The following is a 17,336-nucleotide window of genomic DNA, read 5'->3' on the forward strand; positions in this document are numbered from 1 at the left end:
ATTTCAAAGTGACCATATTTCATTACCCTGTTCCTTTATTTGTGTGAAGCATATCTACAGAGGTCCCTGAGTAAAATGCTGAGTGCTGGAGGAATACAGCATGTCAGGCTGATGGAAATAGGAGATAGACAGCTGGAAAAAATAGGCGGGCGCCGGTCAAAGCATGGTGAGTGATATGTGGGTACAGATAAGGAGGGACAGGCAGCATCTCTGGAGTAAAGGAATGGGTAATGTTTCGAGTCAAGGCCCTTTTTCAGACTGATATCAGGGGAGTGGGCAGTACAGAGGTAAAATGTAGCTGGAGACAGTAAGACTGGTAGGTGAAATGGGAAGGGGAGGGGATGGAGAGAGAGGGAAAGCAAGGGCTATTTGAAGTTAGAGAAGTCAATGTTTATACCGCTGAGGTGTAAGCTGCCCAAGGAGAATATGAGGTGCTGTTCCTCCAATTTGCGCTGGGCCTCACTCTGACAATGGAGGAGGCTCAGGACAGATAGGTCAGATTGGGAATGGGAGGGGGAGTTGAAGTGCTGAGCAACCGTGAGATCAGGTAGGTTAAGGCAGACTGAGCGGAAGTGTTCAGCGAAACGATCGCCAAGCCTGAGCTTGGTCTCGCCGATGTACAGGAGCCCACACCTGGAACCGCGGATACAGTAGATGAGGTTGGAGGCGGTGCAAGTGAACCTCTGCCTCACCTGAAAAGACTGTCGGGGTTCTTGGACGAAGTCGAGGGGGGAGGTAAAGGGCCAGGTGTTGCATCTCCTGCGGTTGCAGGGGAAAGTACCCGGGGAGAGGGTGGTTAGGGTGGGAAGGGACGAGTTGACCAGGGAGTTGCGGAGTGAACATTCTGCGGAATGCGGAAAGGGGTGTTGTTGGCAAGATATGGCCAGTAGTGGGATCCCATTGGAGATGGCAAAAATGTCGGAGGATTATGTGCTGTTTGTGATGGCTGATGGGGTGGAAGGTGAGGACAAGGGGGGCTCTGTCTTTGCTACGAATGGGGGGACGTGGAACAAGAGCGATGCTGCGGGACATCGAAGAGACCCTAGTGTGAGCATCATCTATAATGGAAGAGAGGAACCCCCGTACCCTAAAGAATGAGGACATCTCCGATGACTTGGTATGGAACACCTCATCCTGGGCGCAGATGCAGCGTAGACGGAGGAATTGGGAGTAGGCGGATAGAGTCCTTACAGGAAGTAGGGTGGGAAGAAGTGTCGTCTACATAGCTGTGGTAGTCAATGGGTTTGTAATAGATATCAGTCGATAGTCTGTCTCCTGTGATGGAGACAGTGAGATCTAGAAACGGTAGGGAAATGTCGGAGATGGTCCAAGTGAATGACCAGCATTTTGTGTCTACCTTTGAGTTAAACCGGCATCTGCAGTTCTTTCCTAGGTAAGGAGGGTTTAGATTGTCAGATGGATGAAATAACTGACAAAGGCTAGAGGTAAAAACGAGGCATTTCAGATGCTGGTTAATACGCAAAAGGACACGTTGTTTTGGCGTAACTCTGCGGGTCATGCGGCATTTGCGTAGAACATGGATAGTTGACGTTACGGGTCGAGACTCTTCTTCAAGGAAAGAATTAAAAGGAGACAAAAGGTGTCAGGTAAGGAGAGAAGAGGATGAGTGAAGTGTAAAGCCATAGGGAGGGATAGAGTTGAAAGGGAAGGGATCTGGAGGGAGGGGAAAGGAGGTGGGAGGAGGAGATAAGAGGGAAATGCGATGCCCAGTGATGGGAGATAATTGTATGAAGCAGAGGAAAGCAACTGGGTTTGGTGATGGGAGTGGGATGGTGGGCAGACAGAGAGAGAGGTGGTGTGAGGGTAGGGGGGTGGTATTACGAGAGTGCAATGTTTATACCATTGGGTTATAGGCTAGCCAGGCAGAATTTGAGGTGCTGTTCCTTCAGTTTACGTGCGGCCTCACTCTGGCAATGGAGGAGGCCCTGGTCAGAAAGGTCAGTGGGGAAATGGGAAGAGGCTGTCATCTTCAATCTCATCTTCAATCATCAATAATATGAATCACGAGGTCTTTAGAATGATCAGTCTGAATAATGCCACAAGCGGAATCAGTCTGAATAAGGGTCACAAACCAAAACATTGCTTATTCATTCATCCCACAGATGTTACCTTAACATCTGGCTTTACTTTAGACTTCAGACTGTGGAGATGCAGCGTGTAAACAGGCCCTTCGGCCCACCGAATACGCGCCAAACAGTGATCACCCCATACACTGACACTATCCTACACACATGGGGCAATTTACAACTTACCAAGGCTAATTAGCCTACAAACCTGCACATCTTTGGAATGTGAAAGGAAACTAGAGCACCTGGGGAAAACCTGCGCGGTTACAGGGAGAACGTACAAACTCTGTGCAGACAGCACCCGTAGTCAGGATCGAACCCGAGACTCTGGCGCTGTAAGGCAGCAACTCTACCACCCCGAGATTTACCTTTGCACTTTGTGTTTTGCTTAAGATTCCGGCATTTCCAATTTCTTACTTCTCCCTGGTAATAATATTTGATCACTGCTCAGAATGTAAAATCTCTCATAAGGTATTTGATAAAGAAACCAATATTATTGAATCCTAAAACAGATGCAGAGCTTATCGAGTGAGATTTACAAGTCTCTCAAATATCATGCGCAATGTTTCGGATCGAGACCCTTCTTCAGTCTTGACCTGAAACATCACCCATTCCTTCTCTCCAGAGATGCTGCCTGTCCCGCTGAGTTACTCCAGTTTTTTGTGTCTATCTTCGGTTTAAACCAGCGTCTACAGTTCCTTTCTACACCTCTCAAATATAATTTTCTTCAAGAAAAGAGCATTTATATTTAAACCAGTAAAGATCAAGTCGATGAACTCATTGAATGATTATATTTTATACAGAACAAGGATCATTTAACGGCAATTAGTGGAATTAATTTCAATACAAAGGGTGATAAAGGATGAATGATTTTTATCATTCAGACGATTTTCTTGCTGGGAACTATCTGTTATGAAGGTCATACTTTGTTTGCAGCCTTTCTTGAATGTAATCAAGCAGATATCCATCTAAAAGACTCAGATAATTTAAACTTAATGCTTTGAGTGAGTACGATGAAGTAAAAATGGAAGGCTGTCTATATTAAGCAAAATCCATGGAAATGCAGAGCAAGTAGTCGAGACGTTTAGAATGTGAAATCTTCCTCAAAAGTGGAAAAACTGCAAATTAAGTTATTTTTAATAGCGGAAGAATTTGAAGTGGAGAACTGATTTATGTTTGTCTGAGTTCAGTCAAAAAAAACAATGGATTTGAGAGCCTGAGCTACAGGGAGAGGTTGAGCAGGCGGGCTCTCTTATTCCTTGGCGGGCAGTAGGATGAGGGGTGATCTTATAGAGGTGCACAAAATCATGTGAGGAATAGATCGGGAAAATGCACAGAATCTTTTGCCTAGAGTAGGGGACTCGAGAACCAGAGGACATAAGTTTAAGATGAGGGGGGCGGAAAGATTTAATAGGAACCTGAGGGGTATTTTACAAAATGGGTGGTGGGTGTATGGAATGAGCTGCTGGAGGTAGTTGAGGCAGGTACTGTTGCAATTTTTAAGAAGCATTTAGACAGGTACGTGGATAGAATAGGTTTAGAGGAATATGGGCCAAGCGCTGGCAGGTGGCACTAGTGTCGATGAGGCATGTTGGTCAGTATGGGCATGTTAGACTGACGGGCCTGTTTCCATGCTGTATGACTTTTTGACTCTAAGATGCAAATGATCAGGAAAGTGATTGTTGCATGTGAGAAAATACCTGCGACCTCAAATGCAAGTCGATGTCAATGAGGACTTCTTCAAATGCTTTTAACTTGGTGCCAAATACAACCAGCAACACAGGATTTCCAGGGCTCAAAAAATCCGACATGGCAAATGGAGATGAATCTGAGCAGGAGTCTGGCTGGGGATTTAAACTTGGCATTGTCCCATCGGAATAACATCACAAATTGTTGCTGGTGCTTTAGTTTCCTCTGGCAAATGTTTGACAGGGATTGTTTTAGTGAACACAGCTCACTGCAACCTCCGGAGGATTTCAAATTGATGGGGAAAGTTCCTTGCAATGATAGCACATCAGAAGAGGTAGACAGAACATCTCACTGCATGGCAGCAGTCACCTGCCGTGACAGGTTCAGCAATAGCACAGGAGAGAGTTAGCAGCATGGAGACACAAGAGGCTGGAAACTGGAGCAAAATAAACCACTGGAGAAACTCAACAGACCAGGCAGCATCTGTGGAGACAAAACGATGGTCACCGAGATATAGTGAGAGAACGTGCTTTGTGCAAATAAAAGAAGTGCAGAGCCTGAAACAAGGTTGACTGGGTGATCAGGAACCTGCCTGCACATGGGAGGTCCATTCATGAGTCTGATGACAGCAGGCACAAAGGTGTTCTTGAATCTGGTGGTACATGCTTTCTCGTTTTTACCTTCTGCCTGTTGGGAGAGGGGGAGAAGAGAGAATGACCGTTCCTTGATAATGTTGGCTGATTTCCTGAGGCAGCAGAAAGTGTAGATAAAGTGATGGACTGGGCTGCATCAATGACTCTCTTCAGTTTCTTGCCGTCTTGGGCAAGGCAGCCTCCATTCCAAGCTGTGATGTACGATACGATACGATAAAACTTTATTCATCATCAAAGGGAAATTGGTCTGCCGACAGTCACAACACGCAAGGTACACAAAAACTGACTCTATGAAGGATGGATTTGCAGTAATATCAGATTTGCAGTAAACTCTCCCAGTTAAAGATTAGCAGTAGTGAAGTGGATGCAAAAATATAGAAAAAAATAGTGGGGAGACAATATCTGTATGCAGACAATCAAATATATTAGCTTGAGTTTGTGGGAGTAGATAAACAGCATGTAAAAATTGTTAAAAGATTGCATTATATTTCAATGGTGATGCAACATTAGTATTGCTGCTGGAAATCAAAAATATGCAGATGCTGCAAATCTAAGACAAAAACAGAAGGTGCTGGAAAGACTCAGTGGATCAAGCAGCATTGTTACAACAGGGAAACGGTTAACAAATAAATATGAAGCGACTGACCTTAGATAGACACAAAAAGCTGGAGTAACTCAGTGGGTCAGACAGCATCTCTGGAGAGAAGGAATAGGTGATGTTTCGGGTCAAGACCAGACTGAGAGTCAGGGGGAAGTGAAATTAGCTATAGACAGCGATATACCTGGACCTACCTGATCTCCTGGTTGCCAAACACTTGAATTCTCCTTCCTATTCCCACACTAACCTCTCTGCCCTGGGCCTCCTCCATTATCAGATTGAGGCCACGCGCAAATTAGAGGAACAGCATCTCAAATTTCGCTTGGGCAGTTTACAGCCCAGTGGTATGAACATTGATTTCTCTAACTTCAAGTAACCTCTCTCTATCACTTCCCCACCCAAGGCATACTAGCTTCAGGCGTCCTGTTGAGTCTCATTATCTCTAACGCATTTTCACCTAGCTCACAGCTAACAATGGCCTGTATCTTTTATCATCATTATTTTTTTGCATATCTTTAATTCATTTTTTCTATATCTTTTTATATCACCGTCTATATCTTTTGTTTCCCTTTCCCCTGACAGTCAGTTTGAAGAAGGATCTCGACCAGAAACATCACCCATTCCTTCTCTCCAGAGATGCTGCCTGTCTCGCTGAGTTAATCCAGCTTTTTGGGTCTATCTTCAGCATCTGCAGTTCCATCCTACACAGTACTGACCTTGGCATTTATTGTTTGGTATTGCTGTTGTGTTTGTCTTCAGGCTCTCAGGGAAATTTAGTTTCAGTTTAGTTTTGAGATACAACATGGAACAGACCCGTCAGCCCATTAATATCACACTGACCATTGATCTACCAATGACACACGTTCTATGTAATCCCACTTTCTCATCCACTCCCCACACACTTGGGACATTTTAGAGAGTCCAATTAACCAAGAAACCCACACATCTTTGGGATTTGGGAGGAAACTAGAGCACCCGGAGGATACCCACATGGGTAGAGGGAGAACATGTAAACTCCACCTAGACAGCACCTGAGGTCAGGATCGAACCTTGGTCTCTCGAACTATTTCTTATAAGATATAACTTCAATGATTCACCTTTCTCATTAAAGATGACAGTAATTTTCTTGAAAGATGGCATAGTGGCACCGCTGTCGAGTTGCTGCCTGACAGCGGCAGAGACCCGGGTTTTCCATCCTGACTACGGATGCTGTCTGTAAGGAGTTTGTATGTTCTTACTGTGACCATGTGGGTTTTCTCCAGGTGCTCTGCTTTCCTCCCACATCCCAAAGATGTGCAGGTTTGTAGGTTACTTGGCTTCTGTAACTTGACACCAGTGTGTAGGACAGAACTAGTGAACGTTTGATCGCCAATTGGCGCAGATTCGACGGGCTGATGGGCCTATTTCCATGCCGTATCTCTAACCTAAATCAAAATAGACTGTGCAACTTCCATCATATGCTTGGGAAATAATCATATTGGATTTCTAGGTTGCTTATGATAATATCATTGCTGAAGATCTTTGCAACAGATGAACGGTATCAAGTGATGTATTCTATTTTCAGACAGGGCATTTTTGAGCTAATTCGATTATACTTTACATTTATGCATGGCTATCAAACGTATATGTAATACAACTGCAATATGGCCATGATAGTTCTGAATTGCGCACAATTTGCTGGCTGAGAAAGTTACATTAGGATAAGGTTTCCCCATTCAGCAACATAATGAAAAATAGTTGGCAAGCATAGTTTGTGTTATTATTTTGCTGCAAAGCATCAGATCTGCTGCAGTTCTGATGAAAATATAAAAAAGTGATTATTTTTATTGCGAAGGAATGTGCACATATTTTAGAAAATCATGTTATATCACCATGGAAGGAGGTATCTGTTTTAATGGTTTGTGTGGGATGGTTTCTTCATTGCTTTTCATTTCATTTTAGTGTTTTGGCAATGATTAGCATACAAAAGAGGCAATTTGCATTTCAGTTTATGAAATACTGCACTGCCATGATTTACACTCCAACCTCAATGTACAAAATGGCTACGTGTGATTTTTTTATCTTAAGGGAATTGCTTGTTACTGCAGTTGCGGACTGAGCTTTTTAGAATCTGGTTGGTGCAATAAGTGGAAAGGCGCTCCAAGATAGTTAAAGGCACAGTGAAACCTGCCTTTGATTCTCCAATTAAATTGGCAAGATAATGCAGCCATGCATCGCAGCTCCACGCCGACCCTTGAGTCATGTCGCTGGAGTTAGCGCCTGTTAATTTATACAGAGCAAGCTGACAAAAATGGAGCCCGTGCCCGGTTGGAGGTTGCACCATCGGGAACAAAAGTGGACCCAGCGTGGGGGGGGACCATGAAGGGGGGGGGGGGAGAAAAAAGGAGGACCCGGCGTAGAGATACTTTGTTACTTTGTCGTCGCCCTTTACATGGCAACTATGCAAGCAAAGAATTTCACTGTGGCTTATCACTTGTGACAATAAAATATTCAATTCAATTCAATTCAATTCAACAGCTAAATGGCATTGATCAGTGTCTTTTAGTGATGTTAGATACTGGTTAGGACAATGGGGATAATGTTATTTCTTCTCTTGAAATGACCGGATAGGAAACTTTAAGAGTCATAGTCATAGAGTCATACATTGTGGAAACAGGCCCTTCGGTCTAACTTGCCCACTCCGCCCAACATGTCCCATCTACACTAGTCCCACATGCCTGCATTTGGCCCATATATCCCTCTAAATCTGTCCTATCTATAAACCTATCTATTTACTTTTTAAATGTTGGGATGGTCCCTGCCTTAACTACCTCCTCTGTCAGCTCATTCCATACTCGCACCACCCTTTGTGTTAATGTTCATCTAAGAGAGCAGATTTGAAAAAAAAACAAAGAACTGAAAATGCTGATTAATGTACAAGATGATATAAAGTGCTGGAGTAATTCAGCAGGTTTGGCAGCATCTCTGGAAAACATGGATAGGTGAAGTTTTGGGTTGGGACCCTTCTTCAGACTTGACCTTTGTTCAGACTTGACCTTGACCTCTAACATTCCTACTCCCTAAGATACAGAGGAATTGATTTTGGATAAAGATGGACACTAATTGCTGGAGTAGCTCAGTGGGTCAGGCCGCATCTCTGGAGAAAAAGGATGGGTGACTTTTCAAGTTGGGATGGTGGCGCAGCAATAGAGTTGCTGCCTTACAGTGCCGGAGTTGCAAGTTCAATCCGAACTACAGGTGCTGTCTGTACGGAGTTTGTACATTCTCCCTGCGACTGCGTGTCTTCTGCGTGCTTCGGTTTCCTCCCACACTCCAAAGACATGCAGGTTTGTAATTTAATTGTGCAGGATGGTGCCAGAGTATGGGGGTGATTGCTGATGGACGTGGACCCGGTGGACGTGGACCCGGTGGGCCGCAAGGCCTGTTTCCGTGCTGCATCTTGAAAGTCTAAAATCTAAACTCTAAACGTTTGTAAGCTACTGAAGGGCAATGATAAGAGTTTGGCAGGTACTATCTCTTAAAGCAGAGGAAATATTTTAAGAATGTTCACCACATTTGCTCCCACAACAGACTCTGAATATCGGCTCAGGCTTGCCTGATACAGACGCCAAATGGAGGAATTCCATCACTTTATCAAAAAGGGTTTGATTCAACCACAACAAGCACACAACAAAAATATTTGCCAGAAAAGAGATTTTTTTTAATTTTTAAAAAAGACTTTTAAAATTAGATCTTCCGATGGCAAACATACTAAAAGTGTGATTTTCAACACTGGAACCTACACATCTCCTTTAGTAGTAAACAGCAGCTAATACTGTGCACCCAAGTTAACTATAGAGTAAATATTGTACAAAACTTATACAACAGCTTGTCTGTATGCCCACAGAAAGTAACTTAACCGGCACATAGACTGTCACAGAGTAACGTGGTCAGCAAATATGCAAAACAAAAGGATATTTTACAAAAAAAAAACCTCACGCTGTGATTGTCAGAAAGAACTTTCATTAAAACAAAATACTTTCTATAGATCCAATAAATGAAACAAGGATCATAAATTCGAACACAAATTCACAGTCTCCACCTCTTGAATAAATCCGTGATATTTTGCCTGAAGATTTGTTTCCTGCCAACTTGCCTTTTTTTTATCATCTTGTTCCAAGGTCGCGTTGTCCTTTTACTTAGTTTTAACTTAGAATAGCACTCGAAGACTTCAGTTGCACAGGTTTGGGAAACTTTTACAAGAGTCTCACTCGTTCATTCCAAAAGAATTACACATCAACATTTTTTTTCTTTATTCACTACATACATTTGCAAATGATTTTAATATTGCGAGCTTTGTAACAGTTCTCACCTGCCTTTGCCTGCACTTTACACTGCACTTTATTCAAGAGGCTGGTTGGAGATTTCTCGCTGGCTACTGCCATTTCTGTTTTGATTACTGACCATCAGAACATGTTCAGGAGGGGCATCAATCTGCCATCATTGATGTTCTAGACGCATGACCTCCAATGTAACTACGGGTTTAACCCTCATAGTAACTGCTTAACTAAGCGCGGTGAGGAGAGTCACAGATGTAAACCACATATGATCTCTTCAGGGAAGTTCTGTGTTCTTCAGAGATACAGCATGGAAACAGGTCCTTTGGCCCACCAAGTCCATGCAGACCAGTTCTCACTACTTCTATAGTATGTCACATTCTCATCCACTCCCTACACTCTAGGCCATTTGTACACATAGAGCGGCAGATGGCAACACAAGCAATCACATCCTTTTGGGTTCTTCGTGCATGCGGTGGGATTAAGCTGACGAGTAAAAATGACATAGAGTGATAGAGTGATACAGCATGGAAACAGGACCTTCGGCCCAACCCTCCCACACCGGCCAACATGTCCCAGCTACACTAGTCCCACCTGCCCAAATTTGGCCCATATCCCTCCAAACCTGTCATATCATGTACCTGTCTCAACTACCTCCACTGGCAGCTTGTTCCATACACACTCCGCCCTTTGTGTGAAACCCATGTTAAATATCAATACAGCACAGCTCACTGGCTGTAATCTGGCCAGATGTTCATTCAATGCTGAAACCACTGACTCCACCACTTATTCTGCTAAATCTCACTCAACCCTTTCCCCAATCACAAGACCCCTTTCATTATAAATGAGCTTGACTGTTCATTACGTGCAAAATTAAATATTAAGATCCTTAGAGAGCATTGCCTGGTATTAAAAGGAGTCAAAAGTAAGCCTATCCCAATTCTTTCATTTCATATTTGATTTTGTGTTTTTCTCTCTGCAATATATGTGGCTTTTCTTTAAATCATTTTTTTCTATTCTTGGTGTAAAAAAGGTAAATATGATTTTCCCACGGCAAATTATAATTAAAGTAGAAAATGATGAACGTTTTAGGACGTTTGCCTCATAAGTGCTGCATACTAAAGTATCCATGAAAAGCTAAGATGAGCAGTATGGTGGTACTGATGTGTATTATAAGTGATAGTAGAATTAGGCCATTCGGCCCAGCAAGTCTACTCGGCCATTAAATCATGGCTGATCTATCTCTACCTCCTGACCCCATTCTCCTGCCTTCTCCCCATAACCCCTGACACCTGTACTACGTATAGTGCCAGAAAAAGAATCAAAGGGAGGCTGAGCTCTGTCTGAGTATTACCAGCAGAGTGAGAAAAGTCATATGTGAGTTTTGCTTCAGTAATATTAACTCATTAGAAGTACTGCAGACTCCTGGATGCACAGTCCACAGCATGATAATATGCACACTTCAACCCTAATTACTTTTTAATTAACCTCAATCAAATAAAGGGTACAGGAAAAGATGGAATACAAAATGGAGCCATTGCACTAATGTCCTTGGAGCTCCCCTGAGCGTGAGATTAAACCAGTGGGATGAAAGCTTTGTTGAGCCCTGCCATATAATCCATGACTTGTAACTGGTGAACATTATACTAATACTGGGATAGAGAGAGCGTGGGTTGTTTGTGAGGTGTCCTGGGATGGATACTTTTCCTGCACCAATACCGATCACCATGGCATTTGTGAAGATCATGTACACAGGGCGGCACGGTGGCGCAGCGGTGGAGTTGCTGTCTTACAGCGCCAGAGACCCAAGTTCAATCCTGACTATGGAAGCTGTCTGTATGGAGTTTGTACGTTCTCCCCATGACCCAAGTAGGTTTTCCATGGGAGCTGCAGTTTCTTCCCACACTCCAGACGTACAGGTTTGTAGCTTCATTGGCTTGGTAAAATTGTAAATTGTCCCTAGTGTTGTTAGGATTCTGCTGGTGTATGGGGGTCTCTGGTCGGTGCGGAAAGGTGGGCCAAAGGGCCGTTTTCCGCGCTGTATCTCTAAACTAAACTAAACTTTTTATGAATAAGTACATGCAGAAAGATGATTTGTTGTTACGGGTCTGGTAGGAAATTAATCTGAAGGGAACAAAGATTTAAACTCAGGCCTTGAAAGGTGATCATAAATGAGATTTGATGTTAGTACTAACATCTTACTGCTACACTGCAGTAAATGGAAAGGGCTTTGTATCAATAATGATATTTAATCCACATTATATTGCAGAACGTAATTACAGAATATGTGACATTCAGTTCGAACATTGAATTTTAGGATATGGCCATGGGTGATTCAGTGTATTTAGTGCACAAAGATTTTTTTTAAAGTATTGTATGCACCTCAGAATAAATGGTAAGAGTAAAATAGGTGAAAAGAAACAGAAAATAATGAATGTTTAAGAAGGAACTGCAGATGCTGGAAAATCGAAGGTGGAAAAAGTGCTGGAGAAACTCAGCGGGTGAGGCAGCATCTATGGAGCGAAGGAAATAGGCAACATTTCAGGCAGAAACCCTTCTTCAGACTGATGTGAGGGTGGGGGGGGGGGGGGAGAAGGACGGAAGAGGAGGAGCCAGTGGGCTGATATTAGAGAAGTCAATGTTCATACCGCTGGGGTGCAAACTGCCCAATTTACGGTGGCCCTCAGTCTGGCCATGGAGGATGCCCAGGACAGAAAGGTCGGATTCGGAATGGGAGGGGGAGTTGAAGTGCTGAGCCACCGGGAGGTCAGGTTGGTTATTGCGAACCGAGCTGAGGTTTTCGGCGAAGCGATCGCCAAGCCTACGCTTGGTCTCACCGATGTAGAGCAGCTGACATCTAGAGCAGCCGATGCAATAGATGAGGTTGGAGGAGGTGCAGGTGAACCTCTGTCGCACCTGGAAAGACTGAAAAGTATTTATGGTGTGTCAGAAAAATGATTGGTTACATTTGGTTTGCTCTGACTTGAAACTGCAATTGTTCGTGGCTGACAGATACACCCCACTGCCTTCAAATCAATCCTTTCTCAAAGTGTTGTGGTTGCTTTATGATTATTTTTCAACAATGCTGACTGTAACATTAAAATCCAGCATGGAAGTTGCACCACTGTTTTATGATTCATTTTGTCAGATTGATCCAATCAAAACATGTATAGAATAGAATGCAATTTCAATTGTTCCAATTTGACTATTGAGTGCCGCTGCCTGATGTCAGATCATCCATGCGGATATAATCCAGGCTGCGGCTGTAATCCAGATACTGTGTTGAGTGAGCTTGCTCTACTCAGGCAAAACAACGCTCAAAGAAAGTATTTTATTCAATCTTCGCAGAGATCTGTCCGCAAACATCACAAAAGCCGGAGTTATTTTCAGAGTTTCGCAACACATTGATTTTACTCTTGACGGCTTCAAGTACAATGATCAGGTCATCTTCATCAAAATTTAATTTAGTTGAAAAGCTCAAGGTTTCCCCGAATGTGTTAATTTCAGTCACAGAGTCATGGTCTTATAGCGTGGAAACAGGCCCAACTTGCCCACAACGGCAAACATGTCCCATCCACACTCATCCCACCTGCCTGCGTTTGGCCCATATCCCTCCAAACCTGCCCTATCCACACACATGTCCAAATGTTTCCTAAACATTGCGATAGCCCCTGCTTCAACTACCTCCTCAGGCAGCTCGTTCCATACATCCACCACCCTTTGCGTGAAAAATTGACCCATCAGTTTCCTATTAAATCTTTCCACCAAAGATGCAACAAATTTGTTCTTGTGAGAAAGTATTGTCACAGAAGCCTGGTTGGGTTTGGGGCAGGGGGATCTTGTGACAGAGTTGAGGGAAGACCTCTTAGCATCCAAGTATTGAAAAATGCCCCAATTGTTAACATATACACCCCTCACCGCCTTGATGAGCGCAAAGGTTAAATGAAAAAAATGTACAGGCAGTTAAGTGTGTTCCTTTACTAAGAATGAGTACACTGTCGAGTTAGAGCTTAGACTAACCATGTCAACACCAAATTACACACATGCACACATTCTCTCCTTAGTATAGATAAATAAACCTGCTGCATTTACTGACTGAAAAATCAAGTATTCAGCTCTTCATTTCAATGGACCAATACCTATCATAAAACTATTACAATCACTGTAGGCAAGGTACAAGTATAGTCTAATCCAACCACTTTGAACAATGACTGAAGGCAGACCCAATAAGAAATTTATCTCAGTTGCTCAGGGACAAAATCTTATCATTTGACACATCTGTAGTCGTTTGATTGATTTCAGTGAAATTGGTAAAGCTGTAAATTAAATTATAATTCTAAATAGAGTTCAAGTTCAGGGAATATTCAAGGTCTTTATATTTGGGTGACACAGATAGAGCTGTTATCAGGCAACTGGATCTTCCTACCACAACCAGAGAGCAGTGCTGAACTAATATCTACCTCATTGGTGACCCTCGGACTATCCTTGATCGGACCTTGCTGTCTTTACCTTGCACTAAACGTTATTCCCTTATCACGTATCTATACAATGGGTAGATTGTAATCATGTTTTTTTCTTTCTGCTGACTGGTTAGCATGCAACAAAAGCTTTTCACTGTACCTCGGTACATGTGACAATAAACTAAACTGAAATTGAACTGATAGATTATTTAACTTGCAACTGTAACATAAAACTTCTCACTTTTGGATGATTGTGTTCAGTGAAAAATAAAATTCTAAGTATATATCATCCATACTTCGATCAGTTTTTAATAGAAATGGAGAATTTCGACTGACAGCCCATTCTGACACCAGGCATGAACTCAAGATGTCAGCATCAAACATTCTTGATCTGGGGAAGGTTTGGTTTGAAACTACTGTAAGCAAATGCCTTAAAATACTTGTGTAAAAAAAGCTGACTCTCTCTATCCTAAAGAATCCTCCTCCTTCCATGAGGAGAAAGGGTCATTTTGTTATATTCTGGAATTTAAAATGAGGTTTTGCTCTGGGGTACATATGCCAAGCACATTTTACAAAGCACCAACAAAATATAAAGTGCTGGAGGAACTCAATTGGTCAAGCAGCGTCTGTGGAGGACATGAACAGGTGATGTTTCGGGTCGAGACGCTTGTCTGACGAAGGGTCTTGATCGGATACATCGCCAATCCATTCCTTCACAGATGGTACCTGACCCAGTAAGTTGCTCTGACATTTTGTGTATTGCTCAAGATTCTGACATCTGCAGTTCCTTGTATCACGAGCGTGAAGCAAGACATCAGGTGGCATTGTCCCAGTGTGCACTAAACTCCAGGTTCTAGCAGGGAATTGCCAAGGAGAGATTTCTACCCATGACCAAATTTTGTGTTGTTTGAACAGTTTACTGAAGGGAAAATAAACTGCTCGATTGATACCAATAGACAATAGATGATAGGTGCAGGAGTAGGCCATTCAGCCCTTCGAGGCAGCACTGCCATTCAATGTGATCATGGCTGATCATCCCCAATCAGTACCCAGTTCCTGCCTTCTCCCCATATCTACTGACTCCGCTAATTTTAAGAGCCCAATCTAGCTCTCTCTTGAAAGCATCCAGAGAACCTGCCTCCACCGCCCACTGAGGCAGAGAATTCCACAGACTCACCACTCTGTGTGAGACCCTGACTAATCACTTCAGAAAATGTAAAATCTGCTTGTCCACCTGTCTAAAACAAGGCAGAAGAAAGTTGCAGGTATAGATGTTGATTTACCGCACAGATCTTGCTTCCAAATATACGAGTTGCAAAATTGCTCTCATAACATTGGTTGTTTTGAACCCTCAAATACCGCCTTGCTTCCAGTCTTGCATGAGAATCGCAAGCACGTCCATAGCATGGCTCATGTAACCAGGTACGTTGATTGGCACAGTAGTGTGTGTGCCTCAATCTCACACACTGGAAGCATGTTGAGTAACAGGTTGTTGCTGCAATTCCCTTACAATGTAGATTCAACCCCAAACACAGTGATCCAGCTGAAGCCATGTGTCCTCTTCTGGAGAACATGGTGTCTAGCGACAGGAACCTCCCCGTTCCATCAACGTGGTCATTGATGAGATGCACATTATGGACACATCTGCTGGTCTTTCTTGCTGGTTAGAGTTAAATTTGGGGTGGCACGGCGGCACAGTGGTAGAGTGTCTGCCTTACAGTGCCAGAGACTGGCTTTGATCCTGATTATGGGTGTTGTCAGTATGGAGTCTATACATTCTCCCCGTGTCCACATGGGTTTTATCCGGGTGCTCCGGTTTCCTCCCACACTCCAAAGACGTAGAGGGTTTGTCAGTTAATTGGCTTCGGTAAAATAGTACATTGCCCCGAGCGTGTAGGATAGTGCAGGTGTATGAGTGATGGCTGGTCGGTGCAGACCCGAGCTGAAGGGCCTGCTTCCATGCTGCATCTCTGTGGTCTAAAGTCATTAGGGAGCATGGGGATATTAAGGTGGAATTTAAATTCAAGCCACTCAAGTATTGGGCCTGAGCATTGCAGCATTCGACATGAGAAGAAAGAGGAGCAGGGTCTCAGAGTAGGATGAGGGAGGAGTGGAAGAACGGCAGTGTGCGTGATGCCCTGTCCACAGCATCCTTACAGGAGGCACTTCCACATTAGTGTGCCATTCATTCACCGGGGCCATTCATCATTATTCCTGTGTTTAATCACCTCAGCTTCGATACAGCAAAGTTTTCAATCATAACATCTCTCTGCTCTCTCTGTGCCCTGCCCTGTTCCAGGACAGCCACAGTGTTTCCTCAGTGGCTGCAGCACTGCTGCTGGATGTTGTCAACCTGCAGTGGAAGTTGTTGCAGACTGACCTTGCATAAAGGGCATCTGAGCTTCTCGTTCAGCCCCTGGTTTTTGCCAGCGCTGCCACAGAGCTGAGATATTGATCTTCAGATAAGTGTAGACATGGAAGATATCTATCTGCAATTTAAACCAGTATCTGCAGTTTCCTCCTACACAGTGCAGCCATGTTGGGTTTGGATCACTTGTCCCTTGCAATACTGCATGCAGACCAAAGAGGATGTACAGACAACCAGGAGTTTGGAGTTAACACATGGGCTGCAACATTTTCCTTAGTATGAACAGAACAAGCTGCGAGCTCATAAGTTCATATAAGTTCTAGGAGTAGAATTAGGCCATTCGGCCCATCAAGTCAACTCCACCATTCAATCATGGCTGATCTATCTTTCCCTTCTACCCATAACCACTAACACCCGTGCTAATCAATGTGAATGAGTTGACATCTCAAACCCACATGAAACATTGCATTGAGGGGCAAGCAAACAATACACTATTCATCCCCTGGCAGCTTTTGCCAGCAGGCTACAAATCCAATCATCATGGAAATATTTGAGAACAGAAATCATATGTAACATTTGGTGTGCTGGCACCTGAACTACCAATGACCTTTAGTTTCGACTTTAGACTTTAGGCATACAACGTGGAAACAGGCCCTTCGGCCCAGCGAGTCCATGCTGACCAGCGATCACCCCGTACACTAGCACTATCCTCGACAGAAGAGCCAATTTACAATTTACAGAAGCCAATTGACCTACAAACCTGCATATCGTTGAAGTGTGGGAGGAAACCTGAGCACCTGGAGAAAACCCATTCGGTCACAGGGAAAACATACAAACTCCCTGCAGACAACAACAGTAGTCAGGATTAAACCTGGGTCCCTGACGCTGTAAGGCAGCAAATCTACTGCTGTGCCACCCTGCCCTAACCACAGGCTACTGCCCTCTGTTACTCAGCATGTGCGGACTTCACCTCTAAACTTCTCTCTACAGTACCTTCAGTGCCGACATCTGAGCTTTGACTGGGATTGCTAATTTGTGTGACTGTGGTCTCTTCATCACTATCTTGGTACTTGGTTGCCATATGATCAGATAGGAGTCTTGGCTATTTGAAAGAAGAAAGGCACAAGCATGGCGACTTTGTAAGGGGAAGAGGACTTGAGGTGTT

This window comes from Amblyraja radiata, chromosome 27 (genome assembly GCF_010909765.2).
Source record: "Amblyraja radiata isolate CabotCenter1 chromosome 27, sAmbRad1.1.pri, whole genome shotgun sequence".
Taxonomy (NCBI): Eukaryota; Metazoa; Chordata; class Chondrichthyes; order Rajiformes; family Rajidae; genus Amblyraja; species Amblyraja radiata.